This window comes from Berghia stephanieae, chromosome 5 (genome assembly GCF_034508935.2).
Source record: "Berghia stephanieae isolate SIO BIC M18660-M18661 chromosome 5, UCSD_Bste_1.3, whole genome shotgun sequence".
NCBI classification, from domain to species: Eukaryota; Metazoa; Mollusca; class Gastropoda; order Nudibranchia; family Aeolidiidae; genus Berghia; species Berghia stephanieae.
In genome coordinates, this window is record NC_088364.1 from 55,909,830 (window position 1) to 55,937,329 (window position 27,500).

The 27,500-nt window shown below is 37.2% G+C and overlaps 1 protein-coding gene across 2 annotated transcripts in view; it reads left to right on the forward strand.

Annotated features, from left to right (window-relative positions):
* LOC144973254 (cGMP-dependent protein kinase 1-like) overlaps window positions 1-27,500 on the forward strand; it is a 329,273-nt gene that overhangs the window by 96,978 nt on the left and 204,795 nt on the right. For both annotated transcript variants that reach the window (XM_078915484.1, XM_078915485.1), the window contains exon 3: window positions 2,511-2,606. The gene's annotated coding sequence lies outside the window, so the exon portion shown is untranslated. The remainder of the gene's footprint in view (window positions 1-2,510; window positions 2,607-27,500) is intronic.

Consider the following 27,500-nt stretch of genomic DNA (forward strand, 5'->3'; position numbering starts at 1 on the left):
CCCCCCCCCCCCCCCCCCCCCCCGTTTTGGATACTGTGCACTTGGCTAAAAATCTCACAACATTGCCATCCGGAAATACAACGGACCAACCCACAAAACTATGTGTAGCCTTGAACGTTTATAGATAGTTCGAAGATGACGTCACTCAGGTCTTTGTTATTGTTTTTTTGCCATCCGCGTTTATGAGTAATGCTCACTGAACTGTATTAACCCGTCTATAAACGTTCATGGATACACACAGTTTTGTGTATTGGTCCGTTATACTTCCGGATGGCAATGTTATGAGCTTCCCAAGCGCATCCTATCTATAGTCTGGTTAACGCCGTTTAGTGAGAACTACTCATAAGCATGGATGGCAAAAAAAACAATAACAAAGACCTGAGTGACGTCAACTTCGTTCTATCTATACCTTATGTGATCTTAATAGTGTTCACTGTGTTGGACACAACTAAGGGATAAGATCTTTGAAAGAACGCATTCACCGAATGGGCATGATCTATATTACATTTCCATGTGCTCGAGGTCATTGGTCACATTGCAAAATGTGCTCAAAGTGACCCACATAGTGAGAAGTGTTCACAGTTTTTGAAATATCTAACATCACGATTGGTCATTTTGTTCGGGCTTGGCACATGTGTATGTTTACAAGTTTCATAAACAAAGCAGCGTGTTTACATAATCTGTGAAGAAATATCCAATCGTTGGACAGCAGCAAATCATGAGATTGATGACTTGGTTGGACGAAAACATTTTTTAAAATTGAGCAATTATATCGCGCAATATCCACTAAATGTGCTCAAAGCGCTTTACAAACATGAATATAGATCGTTCCCATTTATGCTTTGCACTTAGCAACAAAAAAAAAAACAAACAAAAAAAGGCACACACAAAAGAGACTCATGGCCCTCAACTGGGCAAAAAATGCCACGAATTCCCAGGTTTGAGAGATTTTAGCAAGATGTGGTTCATTTAAATCCATCGATATTTGAAGGGCGAGTTTTGTCTAAATTTTTAAATACATGTTTTTTTTTCCAGAATACGACAGTTAATTGGTTAAAACGCGGTTATGTTATTTTTAATCAAACGCCTCAAACTGGTATAATGTGAGGGTTGTTTAGATGATAAAAGTCAAATCGATAGTGAAAAATATGAAATTGCGTTATATTAGTTATCAGGGTCTCGATAGCTCAGTTGTTACAGCACTCGCGTCACAAGCAAAGGGATCGATCCCGAGTGCAGTCGATATTTTTTTTTCTGACCCGCCCTGTCCACCCAGCAGTGATTGGGTTGCTGGGTCTGTTAGATCTGGCGCAAGTACTTTACGCTAGACTAGCGTCCTATCCAAAAGGGTAGCGAACAATTGCTTTTGTCCGTTTCATGCTGTAGAAACCGGGATAAACTCCGTCTCCATGGGCCTGGTGGTTCTGAAGGACTACTCATATTATATCGAGTACAATCGAGGTACACATATTACGTGCAGGTCAGATAACCGAACCCATTTATGGGCCTGATTTAACTTTGTTGTAATAAAAATATTTTCCGTTGGTTTGGGAGTATTTTTCATTACAACAATGGGACCATATCAATTGGATTCAGCAGTCTTATGTCACGCCGCCCGGCAACGGCGGCCATCTTGGTTCTAAACAAAGAAAATCATTACGTTTTATTCTTCATGCTGGCTAGAACTTTTCATATGTCTTGTGATCAGAATGTGTAAAAGTCAAAACATGACAAATTTATGTTTTTTTTCCCCTCTGGATACACCTTTATGCTCGTCGGAGAAATATTTCATAAGGGCGTCCGCCATTGTTCCGATAGTTTAGAGCCAGTTACTAAGTTACCATGCGTCACTAGGAGGGAAGTGACGTTACGACTGTTGAAGAGTATTTGGATTACCAGACTTGCAAATAAGTACATATCAAATGCAATGGAAATTATTTCTTGAATGATAAAAACTATAATCTCGAATGTATAAACACTTTACCAATAAATTTTCCATTTTGTCAACCATTCCACCCAGACACAATACCGATTTTAGGCTGTAATATTTTTTTAATGAAAGTATTATATTGGTCAATCTTATGTTTGGTTGAGGGTAATAAGTATAATTTTAGCTTTTAACTCACTCAACCCTAACACCGACTATATCCGTAGTTTTCCCGGATTACTTTTACCCCTTGCCGATTTATTATATTTTTCTGAGATAAATTATAGGCGTAGTATCAAAGCTGATGTTTTTAGTTTTTACATGTTAATGATAGTTGAATAATATTTATGTATATGCTCTTTTTTAATCCATGTTTTCCAATTTTGAAAAGTAGCAAAAATCTCTAGGATTGAGTGAGTTAAAGAGGTCAAAACTAAAATCACAATTTTCTGATAAATTTTACTTTATATCAACTTTTTGGCAGCTGTTCCACCCCGATATAATACCGGTTTGCGCTAAAGGGTCACAAATTATTTTTTAAAAGTTAATTAGGTAATTAGGCAATTTTGACTTTTATTCACAGATTTGTGTGGTCATTGGAGGATCATTTTCTGATACTATATGAAGATCAGGATAAAGCTGCTTATGTTCGGGCTGCTCTAATCCATCATTTTTATGGGTAAGCACTGTAATTCCACAAGTCATGTTTCCGTTTTTATTCATAGTTATACTATGACTTTTTTTTACCATTTCTTCTATCTGGATGCATCAACCTAAGATTCATAACATAGCATTTGTGTTATTATGATGATGATGCTAATGATGATGATGATGATGATGATGATGATGATGATGATGATGATGATGATGATTGGTGGTGGTGGTGATGATGATGATGATGATGATGACGACGACGATGAGGAGGAGCAGGAGAAGAAGGAGGAGGAGAGGAGAAGGAGGACGAGGAGGAGGAGGAGGAAGATGATGAGGATCATGAAGAGGATGATAATGATGTTGACGAGGATAACGATGATGATGATTATGAAGATGATAACGATGATGATGATGATGATGATGATGATGATGATGATGATGATGATGATGATGATAATGGATTAGTAGGTGACAGAAATGTCTCAGTAACGATATGGTATACAGGTCAACTGACTTATATAGAACAAACTCATTCTAAGTTAATAGGTAGGTACGCCACTATGCTCTTACTCTTAGTCTAAATCGTACTTATTTCAATTAAAGGATTATCTTATTTATATGTGGATGTCTGCGCTATCGAAAGCCAGTTATGTGTTTATCTTCCAATGACAGTCTTATGAGGTCGATGTCAATATTATTCGTTAGAGCAATCCGCTTATTTACAAGAACTCTCTCCTTTCGTAATTAATTGCCCCAATCCTGCCAACGGCTAAGACCTTAAGTGGGCCTACGTCAATAAGGCTGATCCAATGTCAGTGATTGCAATATCAACTAAATTTAGAAATGCGTGAGGAAAATTTGCCTCGATTCTTCATAATATGACGTTTCATTTTTTTTCTCCTTTCAGTTTAAATGTTGAAATAGCCTATTTCAGTCTTAAGTTTTACTCATATATATATAATAAATATATATATATATATATATATATATATATATATATATATATATAAATATATATATATATTTATATATATATATATATATTATATATATAATATAATATATATATGTGTGTGTGTGTGTGTGTGTGGGTGTGTGTGTATATGTGTGTGTAATATATATAATATATATATATATATATATATATATATATATAATAAAATTATTAAATAAGGACGCTCTCATTGTATTATGTCAGGACGATCGTTTCAATGCTGGTAGCATCTCCTCGGCTGACGATAAATCAATAATACAATGTGATTGTCTTTATTTATTTTACATCCTCTAATTCATATTATCGAACACCCTAGTATCTACAAATTCCCACCAACACTCATATATATATATATATATATATATATATATATATATATATATATATATATATGCGTGTGTATTTGTGTGTAATTCGTCTTATCTGCAGTTTGATGATTAAATAATGAAAAATATTTTTTAATAAAGCAAGGATCTGCCACTGAAAGTTAACAGAAGTAGCTTTTTAAATGTTGACAATGTTTGGACGAAGTGTCAACTTTGTTGATAAGTCCAGCTTATTTGATCTACAATTACAAAACACATTGTACTTTAACCAGGAAACGTTTACCTAATACATATCATCCGTACTGCATCAAAATGGCGATTTGACATGATTCTTTAATCTATGGATTTATGAAACATAATTTTTGGGTTTAAAAAAACGAGTCTTTTGTCATTTTACCAAAGTGTTACAATTAGTTTTTTTTAAGGGATAACATACTTGACCGATGTGTTCTTATATTCAGGTCTGATAACCCAAATTGTTATGGGGCCATTGTTGTATTAAAAATACTTTCAAACCAATTCAAAATATGGTCCACTATAACAATGTTATATTAAGTTCATAATTGCGTTCGGTTATTATATTTGAATTCGACGTAAAGTGCAATATTTAGATGTCTAGATGACAGTAAAACTGCACCAAATATATTCATGATATATTGTTTCTGTTCACCCAGAACAGAACATAGAACATTGGTTTGCGGCAACTTAAGAGATCCATAAAACTGTCTCCATTATTCTCTCAAATAATTAACCAAAACATCGCTAATGATCATCTACAGTTGGAAAGGCTTAGCCTAAATTTTCCAAGCTTGCATATTTACATTAATGTAAATGTTGCTGCTCGAAGCTCGAAGAAATAAATAATAATGTGAAATTGATTGTAAGCTTCAATTTAATTACTCGTTCATTTTATGTTTTTGTAATTAAATTGAAGCTTACAATCAATTTCACATTATTATTTACATATTTACATTAGCACAAAGATACACCTTGTTTTTGTGTCCACAATGACAAACAGTCAGTTGTATTTATTTTTGACAAGGATCAAATGCAAGGAAACACAAATTAGGTCGTCAAATGCCATCTTGATTCTTATTAGACAAAAAAAAAATGAATTAAATTGCCACTAACTATCGAGATCGGGCCATTCTACTCGTAGTTTACCCGATACAACAGCAGACCAAGTGGTATATAACCTTTTTAACGGATAAATTCAATTTGGGTTGAAGTAAAGTTTTGTTAACCCGCCCTTTCGTGTTCATAATAGCCTTCAACAGTCGTCACTTCTCTCGTAATGACACATAGTAACTTAGTAACTGGTTCTAAACTATCGGAACAATGGCGGACGCCCTTATGAAATACTTTTCCGACGAGCATGAAATTGTATCCAGAGGAGCAAAACATTTTAAATCTGATCATGTTTTAACTTTTATATTTCTGATCACATGACACGTGAAAAAGTTCTAGCCGGCATGACAAATTAAAAATTACCGATTTTCTTTGTTTAGAATCAAGCTGCTCGTTGCTGGGCGGACGGGACATCAGACTTTTGAATCCAATTAGTGCCCTGGACGTCTTGAAATTAAGTGACTCCGTATATTTTTAAACTTTTTTTTTTGTTATTTGTAACTTTCTGTTGGTAGGTAACATAACCCCTAAAAAATAAGACACGGTTAAAATTTTGTGACGCAGACCAAGACGTTTTTAACGAATAAAAATGGGAATTACTCAATTTGATACCATTCGACCAGGCTGTGCTCATAATGAGTAAACGTCATGAAATTATGTGGCTTTCTATTGACCCGTAACATACTAAAATAAATGGTTCGCAGGAAGATGTAAGTCCTTATCTTGTTTGACCTTTAGAACAATACCCTCAGTATTTTGAAACCAGATTTTTTTCTGGTGATTCTTAGCTGTCTAACAGATGAGAGTGATTACTCATTTTTAAAGATCTGAATGAGTATTAAACGCATGTTTTCAAAGTCAACTCCTAATATTATACAAGTTGCGATTGATGATATGCGTTTAGGTATAATATTCATAACATCTGCCAGCCTATAATGTACCAACGCACAAACACATGTGTAACGTTGATGCTTATAGTCTGATTGATATAATATAGTGATGACTAATCATTAAAATGGCTCTAAAAACAATAGCGACGAGATGAGTGACGTCAATTCATTTCCTTCTATTAAAGAGGTCAAAATGTCATGATGATAATTTGTTGCTTCCGAGTTAATACTTAATTGCTTTCTTTGTTGACCGGTCCTGCATGGTGTGATCGTTACATATAGATATATTATACATTCGTAATTAGAAGAAACACGATATCCCCAAATCCAACGAAACAATCCAGTCAGTTATCTCTGTAACCGCTTTGATTTACGCACCTAAGTCTCTCGTTGCCATTGGAGTAACAGGAAACCATCGGATAAATCCGATTATTGATATGGAGTGTCCCTGTTAAGGAATTGCTTAAGTCGTGGCTTTCCGGTTAACAAGGGTACGATTTCGGTAAAGCATGTCATGGTGTGCCGCATTCATGACCTTATTATTGGATAACATCGGATCTGAAGATGTATGCTTATCTCGAAGTTTATTTTTCATAGATGCTACCCAAAATAGCTTTGGTGTTTGAATCAAGTACAGAAAGGACATGTTGCTGTTTTTAAAAAAAAGGAAAGAAAGAAAGAATAACAGCCTTATAAAAGTTTTATCACTTTGATCGACCGAGAGTTGTATTATCTTTGATATAAGTATGATCAGTAATGTTTTCTCACTCATTTTTTAAACGATTCATTTATGGTATTATTGATAGATTATATTGTATTTTTCATATCAAACGTATTTAAAGGATATAATCCTGAATTAAGAAAGTTTTCAATGTGAGGTGAGAGTCTTTTCAGAATGATTCTATTAAAACTTTTGTTCGTTACGGACAGGAGTGTGGTTCTGCGCCAGTTACCACAATTTCTAAGGTCTCCTTTCCTGGCTATTTTATGGATAATATCTTTCTGCCAATCCTCTGGTATCTCTTCCTTTTCCCATATGTTGGTGAACAATTTACTGAGAATTTTAGACATTTCTTGGGGGTTTGATTAAACAATCTCTGCACTGATTCTGTCAATACCTGGGGCCTTGCCATTTCTTTTTTTTTTTTGTTTTATTGCCTCATGCTCTGTGATCGGGCCAAGATTAACCTCTACGTCCATTTCTGCTTCTGGGATTTCTGTGTAAGAAGATGGGTCTGGTCTGTTCAAAAGGTTTCCGAAAAATTGTCTCCATCTTTCAAATTTTCTCCTTTGCGTCTGTGGTGACACGTCCATCTTGGGATTTTAGTGGTTTCTCTTGACCAAAACTTCTGTACTGCCAAGTGATCTGTGCAAACGCAAACAGTTTAACAGACATCTTCAATGTACAACTGGTGTAAACCAAGGCTGCATACTCTCCCCATTCCTGTTTATCCTGGCTCTAGACTGGCTCATGAAAAGTATAATTGACGGAAAGAAGAGAGGCATTCGCTGGACACTGGCATCTTTTCTGGAGTGTGTGCTGGATACGAATGCGATATCCTCCAGAAATATCGCATTAGTATCCAGCACACACAGGGACGCCTCAAAAAAACTACACACACTACACAAGAAGGCCTTGATAATTGGACTGAAAATAAATTTCGATAAGACTGTATACATGAGAGTATATCCAAAACATGATAGTGAAATAAAGATAGATGAGCATGTAATTTAGTCTTTAACCATGTTATCTTATAACATTAGTGGGCGGGGGGAGAGGGGGGGGGGTTAAATAACGGTTTTTACATCGTGAATCAATTATCAAAATGTGACCACCGTGTCCATCTGGTATTGTACCGGAATAAACAAGATGAAAGAAAAATGGGTTTAACGGCAAAATGGTCAGGAGAAGGAAAATACAGGGGTTTGCTTTAAGTTTAAGAGGAAAAAAAACAATTCTTATTTAATGAGTAAGATGATTTCAACTTTAAATGCATGAATTAAGCGTAAACACCATGTCGTATACCGCGACATATTACTGTTTTGAGACGATAGGTCTCAAATGTAAAGTGTTTGGACTCGTTTAGCAAAGATGTAGTGCTCTGATATGTTCAAGTTACTATCGCACGGGACGAAATGTCGTCTGCTATGTTCGCCTGGTTAAAATATATACAATGATTTAGAGCATTTCTTCTGATTTAACATGCTGAGGGAGCTTCCAAATGTTTCATTTACTTCTACTGTCAACCATATGAAACCATATTTCCATTTCATAAAGTGTCATGTATTAGTTATCGTAAAAAATGACATCAAGGCTTTTGATGTGATTTTATGGTTGAAAATTATTCATTTATACTAATTATTCATCACTGACAACACGTTTTTGATAGAGTATGTGAGGTGGGAGCATTTAGATCAAAAGACCGCAAGTATACGTACCGCTGAAATTATTGGTTTCTTCTCTTCAGACATTAGAGCCATAAGATGTCAGCTCCCCAACACAAACGGACTTTAGATAGAATAGACGTCGAATTTATGATGAATCCTTTATTATCAATACAAACCTTTGTTATCATTTTTATTATCGTTGTACATACCGGAAGCTCAATCAAGACACTGTTTCAATGTAAAGTTAGCTCTTCTCAGGGACAAAACTAATGAATCTGAGCTTAACTGCACTATAACCAAATAAATATCGGAAAAGTTATGTCTGTAGCACTGCCAGACAAAGTTAGTAAGAAAGAAAATTACAAGGAAAAAAAAACATTCTCAAAACATTCTAAAATCAGCCTGTCTCGACTGGAGATCGAACCTTGTGGATAATATAGGCATAGAATTGTCTATCAGACAACGTCTGTTATGTAATTGTAGCACGTCTGACCAGTAATCAGGAAGTCTGAGGTTCGGTCGCAGGAGGTCTGAGGTTCGGTCCCAAGTCGAGGCGGGCTGATTTTAATTTTTTTTTTTTTTTTGTATCTTCTTTCACGCTCTCTCTGGCACTGTTTCATACACATTTTTTTCAGATCTTTATCTTACACCAGTGCCTGCTCCCTAATTTGTCACTTATCACTAAAAGATGCGAATGTGGTTTAGGTCAAATTATCATCATATTACCACCAAAGCGATCGATACAGTTCATCGAGGGTCTTCTGGTCTTCCACCCCATCACTTCTCATAATAAGAGATATTACCACCGATGTGTTCCTGCTCATTCACGCATATTATTTACAATTGTCTAATAATATAACGCTATCTTATTGGTTTATTGTCATGGTTGTTGTAATATAAAGTATTTTAGTGTATTGGTTGTAAAGTGGTGTTTTTTTTCAATATAAGAAAAAATTCCTTATTTGATGCAATAAGTATATATTATTTAATTATTATTTTTTTTTATTATTATTATTATTATTATTATATTATTTAATTATCAGCTCACTTCAATTAATACCGTCAAGCTTACTACTGACAACGAACGCAAATTAATTTAATGGGTTTTTCTTTGTTTAGAATGTCAATATTATAATATACTTAAAGCATTTTAACTGATCGTCATATTTTGCATTAAATTAGGCTAAACGTTTTTTCGAAAATCGTAGTTGTAGTTAGTAGATTAGTAGTAGTATAAGTACAATTTAAGTAAGTTTTGTTAGTAGTAGTAGTAAAGTGTTAGTAGTAGTATAGTTTAGTTAATAGTAGTAGTTAGTAGTAGTTAGTGTAGATCGGTTATGTTGTTTTTGTAGGAGCATCTATAAAGCATACCATCACCAATCTATTATCCTTCTATCATTTAACATCATATCATTCAAATTTCATTACCATCAACCCATCATTATGATCGTCATTTTACAAATATGTTACAGGGAGAGTATCCATATGTTTTTTGGCTCGAATGTTTTATTGTTATTTCTCCATATATTATTATAACCCTTGAGTATTAAAAGTGGTGTTGGTCAAATTTAGTTTAAGTCATTTACCTTCAACAAATGGTGTCCCGAAAGGCCCTTTGGGAGATGATAAACATTTAAAAGGCGGAGAGCATTGATGAGTTTTATTTTATTCTTTCTTTGTATCTCTTTGCCTAAATAGTAAATGCATTGAACATGGCTTGGAAAGCTGGTTTTTCTTTTCTGATATTAAGTGACAATACTGGAATAACGATGATGAAATAATAATAATAATATAATAATAATGTGGAATATAATAATTTTAATATAATAATAATAATAATAAATAAAATAAAATAATAATAAAAATACTGAATTAATAATAAAATTAATTACCACACATAATAATCTTAATAATTAAAATAATTATGAATGAGAATGATAAAAATGAATAATAATACAAATAATAATTAATCAATTTAAACTGAATGATGATGATAATAAAATAATAATATATTTTAATAATTTATATTAAAATATAATAAAATAATAACTATAATTAATATTAATAATAATAATTAATAATATAATAATAATTAATATAATAAATAATAATGCTAATATAATAATATAATAATATAATGATTAAGGAAGGGCGGCAGACGCTAACTTCATCTCAGATAGATTTAGATAATCCTATTTTACAAATACCGCAATGCACGTGTGTGCCACAATCATTCAAAAGGGCATGTTTTGTCAGTTAATAAACTCTTTATTTATATGAACCATCAAAAGTGTGATTATAGGTTAGTTCAAATGTAAAAAGTTAATTAGCTTAACATGCCGCTATAGGCACTTTCGTTTGCTTATTTGTCCCTTGGGCAAGATCATGTCCCAATTTGCCACTTTGGCAACATGGTGATTCTGTTGACGTCAGGCATCTTGTTTGATGGATTATTTATATTCCTTCACGGAATGCCTAGGCGACGGTATCCAATGATGCCGAGACGAAAGGCATAATTGTACAAACTATACCAATTACAAAGGAATTATCACGTGATATTTTGATTGATACGGCTCACAATGATAAATGAAAAAGAGAATTTCGCTACATTATTTCACCAAGACATAACGTCAACAAAATAGCTGAGTGTTATATAAACCACGACGGAGCAATTCCCTCCGTAAATCTCTCGACTTTGACGAAGACGTAAATCTCTTTGAGTTGGGAATCTAGATTTTCTTCCTCTTTACCAGGTTGATGTCAACTTGTTACAGAAGGACGAAATTGACGCCACTCAACTCTTTGTTATTATTTTTAGCAGCCATTTTTATGAGTAGTTCTCACGAAATCGTGTATCAAGGTTTATGACGTTTGTTAACGTTACACATAGTTTTTTGTTTGCTACGTTTTATCCGACTGGTGGATGTTGTGAGTATTTAAAATAAGTGCGTAGCATCATTAGATTATTTATATTGTGTTACAGTAACTTTCAAATTCCATTGTGTCTGAATGGTTTACGAGTTGGAAAATTGCGTCATATCTCAAAATACACAATAGACATAATCAATGGAAGACTTGAAATGACGAACAATGCTGGTCAACCTTACAGATACGAATGACCACAGACATAATATACAAACATACAACCGAACAAACATGCACACACACACACATACACACACACACATGTATATATATATATATATATATATATATATATATAGAGAGAGAGAGAGAGAGAGAGAGAGAGAGAGAGAAAGAGAGAGAGAGAGAGAGAGAGAGAGAGAGAGAGAGAGAGAACATAAAGTTGTTTTGTAGAGAGATTGTTTGAGTTTAAAATATCAATTTCCCTGCTGGGTAAGCCTGTCAAATCGGGAAAATACTGAAAATCATCGGTAAGGATGGAGTTTAAAACAATTAATAACAATAACGTGAAATGGAAGCTTCAATTTGATTTGAAAAGACAGATACTGTGGATATTTCAAGTTTCCCCTTTGTCAACAAAACACGATGAATGAAACAGTAGAAGTTCATCTTGTTTTGTAAACAAAGGGTGACCCAAAACGTCTACATTATCAGTCTATCGTTTTTAATTGATGGTTCCTCGGTGACATATTGTTCCTATGCCTGTCAAGCTATTGACATGGATGCCTTTTTTTAGTGTTATCTTATAGTATGAGCCTTTCAGGTCTTCAATCAACATAAAGTGCACACACTTTTGAAAATTACGTCAGTTGTCGTATAGTAATTGTCGTATAGTCTATTTAAACTAGTCGAATAAATATTTAAGTTGCTTTATTTTTTACTCTAATATCTAAAATAAAGTATATTTTGGCCCTGAACCAAAGCCACCTTAAGTACTTGCCTATCACCCGAAGTAAACAGCATGGCATTTGATATGTTAGGGGAAGATATGGTGGGTGGGGGGGGGGGGGGCATTTTCATTATATAAATATATTATTGACAATAAACTGACAAACAAACGAACCTGGTTAGAATCTCCGTGGATTCGGATGGAGGGAAGTTACGTCTTTCCCCCACCCCCACCCCATGTCCATCCTTAGTACATTCAGCCAATCCTTTTTTTAAAAAAAGAGAAAGAAGAAAAGAAAAGAGATTTCTTATATTTATCCCCAGGGCAAAATGTTTCTTTAATGTCTCACCATTTTAACACGAACAGATGATTGAAAAAAATGCATTGTGTCGTCAGGTTTTGCCATGCAATTCCTTTCTCAGTGTGTCAAAATATGATGATCAACACTCATTAACTGGGCCTGCCCTATTTGTGTGTTTGACATGTAGGCTTAGGCGTTATCTCAGGCCTTTTCGTAGAGGAAATAAATAATCAATGGGACAACACGGGGGAAATGGCAGGAAATATTCTGATTGGTTCATACTTGGTTAATTAAATTGAAGCTTCCGTTCCAGTTGATTACTGTTATTTATGTTTACATAGATATGATATTGATATGATGTAAACATTAGAATTTAGGGATAAGTGTTTGTGATTCAAGATTGCACAATGATTAAAATTTTGTCTTTTGAACCTTGCAAAAGAAAAGGAAAAATTCCCTTTTTCCAAAAGAAGAAATTTGTCATTAGGGTCAATTCCAAGGGAAGATTGGAATAACTCAGGAGTCAGCCGCAATGCAGCGCCGCAAAGCGAACAAGGGCAATTGAACTCGGTACTTTTCGGATCTAAGCAAAGAGTAATATTATCGGATACTTGCCTTGCATTCTAGCTTTTGGGTCCAATCGGGTTCCTATTCATTGCGCTACACATGAAGCTTCATTCTGTAGTGTGGTGTCTTCTGTATGTCCTTACTTTTCTTAACCTACCCCTATAACTCATACCCTCTCTAGCCATCGATGTATGGCTCCACTGCCTTGTGGATACCTTCGGGAGGAGGAAAGGCTAAGGAGTAAACCTAACAGAAACCTGCATCCAAACTGATGCCAAACGTATCGCTGTGCGATCCTTTGGACCACACCAGGGAGGAAGAGAGGGAGGTTCTGGTTACTGGGCAGCCCAGGATCTCCACATACTTTGCCCAGGCCGCGCCCTGGAGAGGACACTCCAGTCTCACCTTCACCGGTGAAGAGTAACAACACGGAAGACAGCAGTCTACGAGTGATAAGTCCTTGCTCGATTGGCGTAGAGTTGGACGCTACGGGTTGTCTTCGACGGTGGGAGGGATCATCGTAATCCTACTGGTCAGCTACCGCCCGCCCCAAGCTGGGCAGCCCCCAGCCAGAAAGGTGTTGACCCGCCACGATCTGCCTGCTTCAGAGGGTGCCTGGAGCTTAGATCTTGCAAGCTTGACAAGTGGATCGTTAAACTGTGTACCAGGCAAGCAAATGAAAAAGAAAACGAAGTCCCCAGCTCTTCGATTAGCAAGCTGGAATGTAAGAACTATGTGCTCAGGACTGACAGATGACCTTCAGGCCATGGACGATGCTCGAAAGACAGCAGTAATTGATCATGAACTTAACAGACTGAACATCGACATAGCAGCCTTGCAGGAAACGCGACTCCCAGAGAGGGAATCCCTGAAGGAGAAACACTTTACATTCTTCTGGCAAGGAAAAGGCACAGAAGACGTGAGGGAGCACGGTGTTGGATTTGCAGTACGCCATACATTGCTTCCTATGATCAAACCGCCAACCGACGGCACAGAGAGAATTTTAAAGCTGCGCCTGTCATCCATGCAGGGCTCGGTGAACCTTGTTTGCGTCTACGCCCCAACACTGCAAGCTTCGGTTGAAGTAAAGGACCAATTCTATGAGTCATTAGACGCCATTGTCAACAATATCCCCGAAGTGGAGCACATCTACCTTCTTGGCAACTTCAACGCGCGAGTTGGTGCCGACAGAGAATCATGGCCAACCGTTTTGGGACACCACGGTATAGGAAAGATGAATGAGAATGGTCAGAGGCTTCTTGAACTCTGCTGCTATCGCAAACCATGCGTGACGAACACCTACTTCCAGAACAAGGCATGTCACAAGGTGTCATGGAGACATCCAAGGTCAAAACACTGGCATCAGCTGGACATGATCATCACGAAGCGCGATTCTCTTAACAATGTTTGCAACACAAGGTCCTATCAAAGCGCTGATTGCGACACAGATCACTCTTTGGTTGCCACAAGGGTAAAACTGACACCAAAGAAACTTCATCACTCAAAGAGAAAGGGCCAGCCCAGGATCAATATCAGCAAGACAGCTTACCGGGAAAAGAATATAGAGTTCAACGAGCAACTTGAGAAGAATCTCAACACAGCTCATAGAAAAGCAGAACAAAACGCAAAGGACAGCTGGAACTCTCTTAGAAACGCCATTTACAGCACTGCAGTTCTGACATACGGCAAAAAGGAGCACAGGAACAATGATTGGTTTGAAGCCAATATTACTGAGATGGAGCCAGTCATTGATGCCAAGCGCAGCGCACTTGTCAGCTATAAACAAAAACCAAGTCAGAGGAACCTGCGGGCGTTGCGAGCTGCACGCAGCAAAGCACAGCAAACAGCACGACGTTGCGCCAACAACTACTGGCTTCAGTTTTCGGACAACATCCAGCAAGCGTCTGACAGTGGCAACATAAGAGCCATGTATGAGGGCATCAAACAGGCGACAGGCAAATCTACAAAGAAAACTGCGCCTATTAAATCCAAGACAGGGGAAGCCATCACAGACAAGGACAAGCAGATGCGAAGATGGGTAGAGCACTACTTTGAACTCTACGCCAGAGAAAACTCTGTCACCCAAAAAGCGTTAGACGCAATTGAAGAACTGCCAGTACTGGAAGAACTAGACGCAGAACCAATTATGGAGGAGCTCAGCAAAGCAATCGATGCTTTGGCCTGTGGCAGAGCACCCGGTGACGACAGCATTCCACCCGAAATCATCAAATGTGGAAAGCCAGCCCTCTTGGAACCACTACATAAACTCCTGTGTCTTTGCTGGAGAGAAGGCAAGGTACCCCAGGATATGCGCGATGCCACGATTATCACCCTCTACAAAAACAAGGGAGACCGTAGTGAGTGTAATAACTATAGGGGAATCTCTCGACTGAGCATTGTGGGTAAAGTCTTTGCGCGCGTTGTCCTCGCTCGACTGCAAGTCCTCGCCGAACGTATCTACCCAGAGTCGCAGTGTGGCTTCAGAGCCAAGAGGTCGACAGTGGACATGATCTTCTCAGTACGTCAACTTCAGGAGAAATGCAGAGAACAGCAGATGCCCCTCTACATTGCATTTATTGACCTGACAAAGGCATTTGACCTTGTTAGCAGGAAGGGCCTTTTCCAGCTGCTAAAGAAGATTGGCTGTCCTCCTCAGCAGCTTAGCATCATTGCCTCATTCCACGACGACATGAAGGGCACCATTAGCTACGACGGTGGAGCCTCTGAACCCTTCCCCATGCGCAGCGGCGTGAAACAAGGCTGTGTCCTCGCACCGACTTTGTTTGGTAGATTTTTCTCCTTACTGCTGAAGTTTGCATTCAAAGAGTCCCCAGAAGGAGTCCACTTACACACCAGAAGTGATGGGAAGCTGTTCAATCTGGCACGGCTGAGAGCAAAGACCAAGGTTCGCACAGTCCTCATAGGGGAAACGCTGTTTGCAGATGATGCAGCTCTATGCGCGCACACCGAGGAAGACCTCCAGCGGCTGATGGACAGGTTTTCCCACGCATGCAAGGAATTCGGGCTGACGATCAGCATCAAGAAAACAAATGTTATGTGTCAGGATGTCCCCTCTATACCAGCAATTTACATTGACAACGAGGAGCTAGAAGTCGCTGATGACTTCACATACCTGGGCACAACCATCACCAGCAACCTCTCACTTGATGCAGAATTAGACAAGCGCATCGCCAAAGCTGCCGCTGTCATGGCACAACTGAGCAAGAGAGTGTGGACCAACAACCAACTCACTTTGAATACCAAACTCAGAGTATACCAGGCATGTGTACTCAGTAGCCTACTGTATGGCAGTGAATCCTCGACAACTTATGCCAGACAGGAGAACCGACTGGAAAACTTCCACATTCGCTGTCTACGACGAATTCTCGGCATCAGGTGGCAGGACAGACTCACTAACAATGCAGTGCTAGAAAGAGCGAACTCCCTCAGTATGCATCTCATGCTCTGCCAGCGACGTTTGCGATGGCTTGGTCACGTACACAGGATGGACGATGGACGCATACCCAAAGACATCATGTACGGTGAACTAGCTTCTGGACGGCGACCAACTGGCCGTCCAGCTCTGCGCTTCTATGATGTCTGCAAACGAGACATGAAATTGACAAGCATCGACTCAAACACCTGGGAGTCGCTTGCTGACGACCGCAACGGCTGGAGATATGCGGTGATGGAGGGAGTGAAGAGAGGTGAGGAGAGGAGAAAGATGAAGTTTGAGGAGAGGAGAGCAAGGAGGAAAGAGAGGCAGCAGATCCAAATACCAAACACACAGTCAAACTATGTGTGCAACAACTGCGGTAGAGACTGCCATGCAAGTATTGGTCTGCTGAGTCACACCCGTCGTTGCTCTCAACAAGACTGATGAGACTAAAGCCATACAGGGCGCAAACCATCGTCTCTTGAGACGGAAGGATGCCTACCTACATGAAGCTTGATATGATTACGCATTAATGTGTTTTATACATGATAAGATTTTATTGTCTTGTTTTGTTTTTCCGATTGTATTTAAAAACAAGTAATAAATAATAATGTGAAATTGAATGTAAGCTTCAATTTAATTACAAAAACAGATCAAATGAACATTTCGGGTTTCCCCTTTATCAATAGAACTGGATGAATGAAACACTACAGATGAATCTATAGTGTTTCATCCTGTTTTGTTGATAAAGGGGAAACCCGAAACGTTCATTTGATCTGTTTTTGTAATTAAATTGAAGCTTACATTCAATTTCACATTATTATTTATTTCTTCGAGCTTCGAGCAGCAACATTTAAATTAAAAAACAAGATATAAGTTAAATAAACGCAGATTTAAAAGGATTCTTGTCATTTTTAGGATTTGGATTTCCTGACGCACTCAGTCTCAATTTCAGCTCGATCCTTCAAGTGCAATAGGAACAAGTTTCGGATCACAGAAAGCACGAATTCAAGATATTTTTTTATATACTACTATCCCTCAAATAACGATTTTAATTTCATTATTTCTTATTAAGAGATGCATTTAAATTATATTTAATGATACCTTACATTGTGCCTGTCATGTTTTAATTAAATTAAAACCTTGACAATTTGACTTCACAAAATGTGTGAAGCCAAATTGTCAAGGTTTTAATCTAGCTTTATAAAGTGCGCACAACAATTTAATTATTGTGTGCGCTTTATATCGTTACGCGTAATTAATTTCTGAGAGGATGTAAAATGAGAACATTTATGGCATTCTTTCTTGTTTTTGTTTAAGCAAATAATAAAAGAGACTCTCTGCGATTAAGAGTTTAATAACCCATTATCCAGTCAAGAGCGCGTCCATTATGAATAAACAATTTGTTCGTTATCTTCAGTTTTATCCATGTCACAGTTTCGCCGCTGTTAGAAGTCGTATAAACATTTAGTTTGACTTTCTTCATTGAGTTCCTTTCGTCAGAAAATATTTCCTACATTATAGCTTTGATTGTATACATGATTTCTGTGGTAAAAATAAACCAATTACTTAAGTCGTATGCTATATCGATAGCTATAAGTTTTGAATCGATTTAGTCAAGGTTGTTATTTATTGTTTTGTTTTGTTTTTGATTTTGTTTTTGTTTGTTTTTGGTTTTTTGTTGGGTGTTTTTTTTTTTTTTTGGTGTTGGTGGGCTGTTGGGGTTGTTTTTCTGAATGGGGGGGGGGGGGGGGTTGGGTGGTCTCTCTCTCTCTCTCTCTCTCTCTCTCTCTCTCTATTCTCCCTTTTTCTCTCTCTCTCTCTCTATTCTCCCTCTTCTCTCTCTCTCTCTCTCTCTCTCTCTCTCTCTCTCTCTCTCTCTCTCTCTCTTTCTTTCTTTCTTTCTTTCTTCCTTTCTTTCTACCTCTGCCTTATCCAATCATTATCAAGAAAAGAAAAGAACCTGAAAATATGGCAGAAATTCCATGAATTTGAATCTGAATGTGCCCAAAGTAGATTCTGAATCTTACTTCCAATATTGGAACAAAGAATCGAAGTTCTCGGGTGTGATTCGTTTTACATGTTTGTTGTTTTTTGTTTGTTTTTTTTTTTTTTTGTTTGTTTGTTTTTTGTCTTTTGTTTGTTTGTTGTTTTTGTTTTTTTGCTTTGTTTTGTTTGTTTTTGTTTGTTAATGTTTTGTTTTTTGTTTTGTCTGTTTTTGTTTGTTTGTTTTTGTTTTGTTTTTTGTTTGTTTGTTTTTTGTGGGGTTTTTTTGTTGTTTTTTTTTTTGTTGTTTTTTTGGTTGAAGAGCATGCTAACCTATCGCACAGTTTTTCTATGAAAGTTTTTGAGATATTTTCTCCAAAAATATTGACTCTAACTTGTTGGAGTCAAGTTCTTCCACTTCAACTTGAACCAACCAAATTAGCGAAGCAAATTATGTACTATTCATGAATATTCCACTGTCTGCTCAGAGTTTTACTTATAATCATTATGTGATATTGATCGCAGATATTGCTTTGCAATGCAAACATGTTATTGTCGCATGGTATTTGATAGCTTAGGGGAAGGTAAGATGGGTGGGGAAAGGGGGGAGGGGGCATTTTAAGTAGATAAATAATAAATATATTATCGACAATAAACTGACAAACAAACGAACCTGGTTAGAATCTAAGCAATAAATAAATGGTACAGTCACTGAAATAAATATCTAATAATTACGCCCTTCCGCGAGGTAGCGTTGATGCCGTCACCTAGGCATTCCATGAAGATAATGTATCAAACAAACATCCAATGCCAACAGGAGTCACCTTCGCTGTCTACAGTGAGCAAATTATGGCTTAATGATACCCCCCAACAAAAGAAAATGGTACCTGGAGAGTGGCTCGAACCCTCTACCTCGCCCCTTACAATCAACTCAACAGAAATCGAGAAGAAAAAACCGCTGGCTCCAAGGCCTGGTGGCTTTTAAAAAATGTGATATCTATATCGAATTTTAAGGTAACCAGATCTCGATCGGGAGAATTAATTAGGATGAAGGCAGAAGCTAATGAACGTCCAAATCTGACTAGCCATTAGTTCCTTTATAATTGTAGTTATTTACGAAGGTCGGGGCAATGACCATCGTGTATTTGACTAAGGGTAAGGTGTCCTTCATAGCCAATAGGCTCTTGGAGCCGGAGTTTATCTCGGTTTTTGTATAGCATGGAATAGACAATAGCAATTGCTTGCTACCCTCGTGATAGTACGTTAGTTTATCGCAAAGTACTTTCCACCACATCTAAAAGACCCATCTACCCAATCACTGCTGAGTAAACAATGGGGTCAGAAAAAAAAAGATCTGCTTCATCCGGGATCGATATCAATCCTATGGTATATGTGGCGCTTGCTCTACCAACTGAGCTATCCGGGGTCCTATTTGTCCAATGGGGCTAAAAGCAGTGTCATTTATTGCTGTCGGAAGTGTCGGAGGAAATAAGGCGAGCATTCAACTCATATCCTTTTGTTTGTTTGTTCACGTGTTTTCAAGATGCATTATCAATGTCGCCAACAGTTTGAAACACTTAATTGTTTAGACGCGACGTGTAACTTGTTTTCAGGTCTAATAACCAAATCGTTATGAACTCATTGTTGTAAAGGAAGAACTTTAAACCAAAGGCAAAATAGACTCCATTACAACAATGTTAAATCTCGTCCATTTAAAAAAAAAAGAACTTTTATATAGATAGAACGAAGTTGACGTCACTCAGGTCTTTGTTATTGTTTTTTGCCATCCATGTTTAGGAGTAATTCTCACTAAACTGTATTAACCAGACTATAAACAGGTTGTATCGTAACGAATGTGGCGATTTTACTATATTTGATCAGGAAAGAGTTAAGAGTCAAATAGATAATTTCTATAATACCTTTTTCAAATTATGTCCATTTATGGTTAACTGTTGTCATCCAGGTGTTTGTGATGCTGGTAGTCTTTCAGTGCCAAAAAAGGCCCATGGAGACTATAGCTATCGCAAAGGACATTCGACCAGATAAAAGAGACCCAGCTACACAATCTTTCCTGAGTGGACAGGGAGGTCTGAAAAAAACTACGTATTCCCTTGTGATCGTTCCGGGTCCTTGTACTTGTGAAGATAGTGTTCTAGTTCTACCAACTGAGCTATTGGGACTCCCATTAGCAGCAGCGGTTTTGTGCTCATGTGATATGACACTCGCCATGAACTCGCTTCATCAATGGGGACTTTCCACCTGTCCAACATGTACTCGAAGTGGGATGGAACCCGAAACCGCAGAGCATCTAGTTGAACGGTGTTTTGTGACGAAGCTTCCGGTTGGATTCGCTACGGTGTATGAGTGCGGTAAAGACTTTGCTGATTGGGTCGATCGTCATAACATAATAGTGTGAGCACCATTAGAATCTGCTGCCATGAACTGGTAGATCCAAGGTTCGAGTCTCGCTTTGAGTGGAGTCCTTTGGAAAGGCTCTTTACATACGTTCCCTGATCGTACTCGTGGTGTAAAATGAGTAGCTGGTTGTAAAATAGGCGTATTGACTCGTCCTACATTTTTAGTGTTGCTGTTGCCTGAGGACGCCTTGTAAAACGATATGAGCACTTTTAGTGGTCATTGCTCTACATAAATAAACGATAAAGTATTCTTTGATATTCCAATGACTAATAGAAAAAAAAGAAAGGGAAAAATTTGGATGTCACCTCCATCGATCGGTCCTAGAGTCGCTAGTAGTAGAAATCTCCCGCTTCATTGACGTGTCCTATAAGTAAAGGATGTCCGGACGGGTCAGGTGACTGGCATGTGGTCAGTGGCCCAGTCGTAGGATTAGGTTATTGATTGGTAGAGCATGGGTTCGGGGTAAATACACGGACGGATAGATGGACAAGGTAGCTTGATTTGTAGATTGACCCAGGGAAAGATGAATAGGTAGATAGATAAGCAATAAGGTAGGTAGCAGATAGATAGATCGATATAGGTAGATATGTACGTAGATAAATTGATAGAAAGATAGATAGATAGACTGATGGGTGGATTGATTGATGGATGGGTATATAGATTAGATAGGTAGATGGGTAAAACAGACAGATAGACAGACAGATAGATAGATAGATAGATAGATAGATAGGTAGGTAGGTAGATAGATAGACAGATGGATGGTTAGAAAGAGATACGGGTAGGTAGATAGATGGGAAGGTAGACAGATAGATAGATAGATAGATAGATAGATAGATAGATAGATAGATAGATAGATAGATAGATAGATAGATAGATAGATAGATAGATAGATAGATAGATAGATAGATAGATAGATAGATAGATAGAAAGATAGATAGATAGATAGATAGATAGATAGATAGATAGATAGATAGATAGATAGATAGATAGATAGATAGATAGATAGATAGATATGAAGAATCTAGTAGATAATATGTATAATAAGATTTTGTCGTTGTGCTGTATGTAGATATGTATGTATCCCTTAAAGCATTGGCAGATGTGACCGACAGGCGACTTGATTAGCGGTTGGTGGGTTGACTAGTGATTTACAGCATTGTGGGGCCGTGGTAAGTTTTGATTGGCTTACGGATTAACAACTTGGGGTGGTCATTAAAGTCACGATATGGGTGACAGTTCGGTAAGGCTGAGAGCAGTGAAGTTTTGGGAGCAGGAGGTGTTGTTATCACCATTGTTGTCAGAGCAAAGTTGTGCTTTTGTTCGTTTTCTTTAAAATGATCCTGTTGAGGATAATCCTGTTACCACGTTACTGTTACTGTTGTGCTCTAAAAACGTGGTAACTGAAATGTTTAACAAATTGTATTTTTACTCAAGTCTTTCATATTATGACTCTCTGCGTCAATTTGGTATAATGTCGCATGTAAATTGAGTTTAAAGCGACGTGAACATGTTTTCAGTTCTGATAAACGGACGAAATGAAATGAAATAGATGAAACAGATATGGATAGAACGAAGTTGGCGCCATTCAGGTCTTTGTTATTGTTTGTTTTTTGTTTTTTTGTTTGGTTGGTGTTTTTTTTTTTTGCCATCCATCGTTATGAGTAATTGGATTCAATAGTCTGACGTCATGTCGCCCAGCAACGGCGGCCATCGTGGATCTAAACAAAGAAAATCTGCACTTTTTATTCTTCAAGCTGGCTAGAATTTTTCATATGTCTTGTGATCAGAATGTGTAAAAGTCAAAACATGTTCAATTTATAATGTGTTTTTTTTCCTCTGGATACACTTTTATGCTCGTCGGAGAAATATAGCATAAGGGCGTCCGCCATTGTTCGGATAGTTTAGAGCCAGTTACTCAGCTACCATGCGTCATTACGAGGGAAGTGACTAAACTGTATTAACCAGATTATAAACGTTCAAGGTTACACATAGTTTTGTGATGTTGGTCCGTTCTATTTCCTGATAGCAATGTTGTGAGTTTCTCAACTCACTCAACCCTAACACCGACTATATCCGTAGTTTACCCGAGTTACTTTTACCCCATGCCTATTTATTACATTATAGGCGTAGTATCAAAGCTATTGTTTTTAGTTTTTGCATGTTAATGATAGTTGAATAAAACTATCTATGTGCATGCTCATTTTTAATACATTTTTTCCAATTTTGAAAAACAGCAAAAGTCTCTAGGATTGAGTGAGTTAACCAAGCGCAAACTATCTTTTGCTATGGTCACTCATAAATTTGTAATTTGATTACAGTATTTTTTTAAAACGTCTTTTTCATCAGTGTGTGTGGTTTCGTACTTCTGGTTTCATGCATGTCTGTTTGCGTATATTATTATGTTTATGCTGTAATCAAATGAAAAATTGCTTCATGGACAATACATTAATATTATTATTATTATTATTATTATTATTATTATTATTATTATTATTATTATTATTATTATTATTATTATTATTATTATTATTATTATTATTATTATTATTATTGATCCTTCCGTCAGAACCACGAGGCGGAATCCAAGCTTATCCCGGTTTCAAAAGAGAGACAATAGAATTTACTTCCTTCGGTATCGAGCACGGGTGAAATTTGAATTTGAGATATATTTTTTTCTGACCCTCTTCTTCACCCAGCAATGATCGAGTAGCCGAGTACTCTCCGCCAGACGATCACTGCTGGGCGAACAAAGGGGGTCAGGGGGGGGGGGGTCTCAAATCTCACTCGGGATCGATACCGGTCCCTCTGCATGTAAATCGAGTACTCTATCAACTGGGTTATGTCTTGAACTAACGGGCAAGAAATGGACAAAACCACGATATACTATCAGTAACCGATTGTTTGTACGATCCACTTTCCTTGATTGTTTCCAAAATTGAATTTTGTCAACAGAATGAATAAATAAAATGGTGGTGAAACTTTATTATGGACTTTAAAAGGTCAAGTGCCTACTGTGGGTTTCTGAATGTGTGTTTGTGTGAGTGCGTGTGTATTTGTATGTGTTTGTTTTTTGTATACCGTGAGCGAGAGAGTGAGAGAAAGAGAGAGCGAGAGAGAGAGAGAGAGAAAGAATAGAGAGAGAGAGGGAGAGAGAAGAAGGCAGAAAGGGGGCAGAAAGATGCATATGATAATCACATATACGATCTCTCATAGATGAATAGAGAGAAAAAGAGATGGGAGGAGGGTGAGAAAGAATGAGTTAGAGGGGGGGGGGGGGTAGAGTGGAAGAGAGATAGAAAAATTAATAGAAGCAGAGACAGATACAAGAACATAATATGATAGAAAGAATAAATGGAAATATATATTGATTAATTGTTTTGTAAAAATATCACCGCCACCACCCCCGCCACATACACACATAACCCCCCCCCCCCCCCCAAACTTTAAGCAGACGGTAGGATATAATAAATATATACAAAATGTAAATGAAAAAGTAAAAAGTAGTGCCTGAAAACAATGAAGATTTTAAATGTCTCCCATGAAAATCGAATCAACCCTCAAAGGAATAGAACGGTGTCAATTGGATTCAATAGTCTGTCACGTCGCCCAGCAACGGCGGCCATCGTGGTTCTAAACAAAGAAAATCGGTACTTTTTATTCTTCATGCTGGCTAGAACTTTTCATTTCTTGTGATCAGAATGTGTAAAAGTCAAATTATGAACAGATTTATAATGGGGGTTTTTTTTCCTCTGAATACGCTTTTATGCTCGTCAGAGAAATATTTCATAAGGGCGTCCGCCATTGTTCCGATAGTTTAGAGCCAGTTACTAAGTTACCATACGTCATTACCAGGGAAGTGACGTTACGACTGTTGAAGCGCATTCCGATGATGAATTCTTTTCTTACTATTTCTTTCTTTCTTTTGTTTTTTTTACCATTAATTCTATAGAACGAATGGGATGATGTCACTCAACTCTTTGTTCTTGTCTCCAGAACACGTTTCGGTGATTAGTTCTCACGATCAGACAATAATTGTAACTCATATTTAGATAGTATGCGATTGGCTAAGAAGCTCATAACATTGCCATCTGGAAGTATAACCAAAGAGTGTGTAGGGTAACGTAGTTACCAAGAGCTCTCACTTCTCTTAACCGCAATGCTATTGTCGCGTGCCAGGCGAGACAGCGAGATGGGTGTGCTCCGCGTGTATCATGCGCGCTAGGCTTACTGATACAATGAAGAAAATACGAGTAGAAGACGGAAGATGCTTGGCTTCACCAAAAGCGGGAAGTGAGAGCTCTTGGAACATAGCAATCGTTAACCTACAGCTCTTTGGTATAAACGGACCAACACACAAAATTGTGTGTATCCATGAACGTTTATAGTCAGGTCAATACAGTTCAGTGAGGATTACTCATAAACGCGGATGGCAAAAAACAATAACAAAGACCTGAGTGACGTCATCTTCGAACTATCGATAATATATTATGTATGGGTACGTTTATCTGGCGGGCAAAGGTTGTGCCTATTTTACTAAAATGCATACGCGCAGCATCAATAGGGAACAAAAGAGTGATGTCAAACAACTGCCAACTTCATTGAAAATGTACAAGCAGTCTTCCGGAGAAATGGATACATATTTTGTGTAACTGATCTCCTGGTTTCAAAGTAATGACATCTTATTTTCTAATCGACCTGTCGTCAATAGATAGTTCGAAGTTGACGTCATTCATATCCTTGTTATTGTTTTTTGCCATCCGAGTATATGAGTAATTCTCACTAAACCATATTAACCAGACTTTAAACGTTTAAGGTTACACATAGTTATTTTTTGTGTTGGGGCGTTATACTTCCGGATGGCAATGTTGTGAGCTCCTTAACCAAGCTCATACTATCTATAAATACCATTCATCCTCGCTCTTTTCCGTCCCGTAATCGTATGAACATGCCTATACATCCTGCTACTAAAATTGTTATACCGCTTAATTATTCAATATGAAACCTATTCATTATTTGGCCTCCGAAGGACTGGTTACATACACACTTCCAATGATTTTGGAACCGGAAAAGAAGGTGTGACGTCATGACTTTAAATGACTTTATTGATAAAAATGGGTAAAATATTCACTTGTTCATCTGCCAGAATAATCGTACTAACACACAAAACAAGCTGCAACCATTAACGTTTATAAACTGTTAGAGGGACGTTGGTGAGAATTACTCATCCAACTGAGTGTCTAAAACAATGGCAAAGATTCAACTTCATTGCTTCTATATTTTGTTCTTTATCATCTGAGTTATTTATTTGCTTTATTGATTACTCAAATGCATTTGATAAAGTTAGACAGTGTGAGCTATTTAATATCCTTGAAGGAACTTATTATTGGAAACAAAAGTGCAGCCGTCAGGATTGAAGGAGAATTAAGTAAATATATACAAATTAAACGAGGTGTTAGACAAGGATGTGTTTTTTCACCAGACCTTTTCAATATCTACATCGGAACAATTATTAGAACTTTAGGAGATAGCCCAGGCATTAAGATCAATGGTGAGAATATCAATAATATAAGATATGCAGATGACACAGCACTAATTTCAGACTCAAAAGAAAATTTACAACTACTCCTCAATAAAATAGTCACAGAGAGTGAACGTATGGGGTTGAACTTAAATGTAAAAAAGACAGAATGCATGGTTGTATCAAGGAGAGAAAGAAATCCAATATGCAACTTAATAAGCAATGGAAAAACTCTAAAACAAGTTCAGGCATTTAAATATCTTGGATACTAATAACTTCAGATGGCAGATGCAACACAGAAATAAAACGAAGAATTGCAATAGCTAAAGATAGTTTGAATAAAATGAGTCTAATTTTTAAAAACCACAATATCTCAATGACAACAAAACATAGGGTTTTGAAGGCCTACGTATGGTCAGTATTATTATATGGCTGCGAAAGCTGGACAATTACAGAAGACATTAGAAAGAAACTGGAGGCAGCAGAAATGTGGTTTCTTAGAAGGATGTTAAGAATCTCATGGACAGAGAAGAAAACTAATGAAGAAGTATTAGAGCAAGCTGAAACTAAAATGGTATTAATTCGTACAATAAGAAAAAGACAAATGCAATTTTTAGGACACCTAAATCGACATAAATGTATTGACATCTGCTCACAGGAAAGATAGAAGGTAAAAAGAGTAAAGGTAGACCAAGAAAAACATATTTGAATAGTTTGAACAGCTGGGTGATAAAGAAAGAGAAGGGTAATATTGGTTTTCTGAGGTTATCCGATCAGAGAGATGAATGGCGTATCATGATCACCGATGTCTGGCACAGAATTGGTACTTGAAGAAGAAAAAGATCATCTGAATCTGTGAAATTTGATATTAATTTGTCGACAGGATTATATGTGTTTGACTATATATAGTATGCGCTTGGCTAAGAAGCTCATAACATTGCCATCCGGAAAAACACAATAACAAAGACCTGAGTGACGTCATCTTCGAACTATCTATAGGATGTGCTGGAAGAGTATCCATTTTAATTTGAATGTGTGATCCTCTCTTTTGTATGTATGTTTGTTGTTTCTTTTTTTTTTTTTTTGGTGTGCGGGGGGGGGGGGGGGTGTGGTTGTAGTTGAGGTTTTTTGTTTTGTTTTGACTTTGTCTTTG